The sequence below is a fragment of the Octodon degus genome, unplaced genomic scaffold, assembly GCF_000260255.1.
Source record: "Octodon degus isolate 3935 unplaced genomic scaffold, OctDeg1.0 scaffold00572, whole genome shotgun sequence".
Lineage (NCBI taxonomy): Eukaryota > Metazoa > Chordata > Mammalia > Rodentia > Octodontidae > Octodon > Octodon degus.
This window is the reverse complement of record NW_004525148.1, coordinates 92,468-92,855: the sequence shown is the minus strand read 5'-3', so window position 1 is coordinate 92,855 and position 388 is coordinate 92,468. Positions and strand designations below refer to the sequence as shown.

Here is a 388-nt window from a genome sequence, read left to right as displayed (position 1 = left end):
TCCGGCCGCCCGCCTCCCGCCGTGGAGGGCACGAGCTCTCTCCAGGCTGATAACTTGCCTCACCGCGCCCCGCCCAACACCTTGGGGCGCGTTCTCGCGAAGTAGGGGCACGTTGGAGACTTCTGTGCTTCGCGGGACCGCCACACCAAGGAGTCGCGAGGCTTCGCTTTGGTCCGCTTCCTAGATAAACGCGACGCGGAAGACGCCATGGACGCCGTGGACCGGCCGTGCTGGACTGAGTTGCACCACAGGTGCCGCATGCCGCCCACCCGGAAGAACCGGGCCACGGTGTGCACGCGGAGCCCCTGGGGAGCGGGCGGGTGCTGGGCGGGAACCGGGCGGGCCCGGTGGCTGAAGAGGGCGGGGCCGGGAGCGGGCGGGGGCGGGG

General features: G+C 71.9%; 1 pseudogene; it reads left to right on the top strand.

Moving 5' to 3' along the window:
• Window positions 1-207: 207 nt before the first annotated feature.
• Window positions 208-388, top strand: part of LOC101583907 — a 14,953-nt pseudogene continuing 14,772 nt past the window's right edge.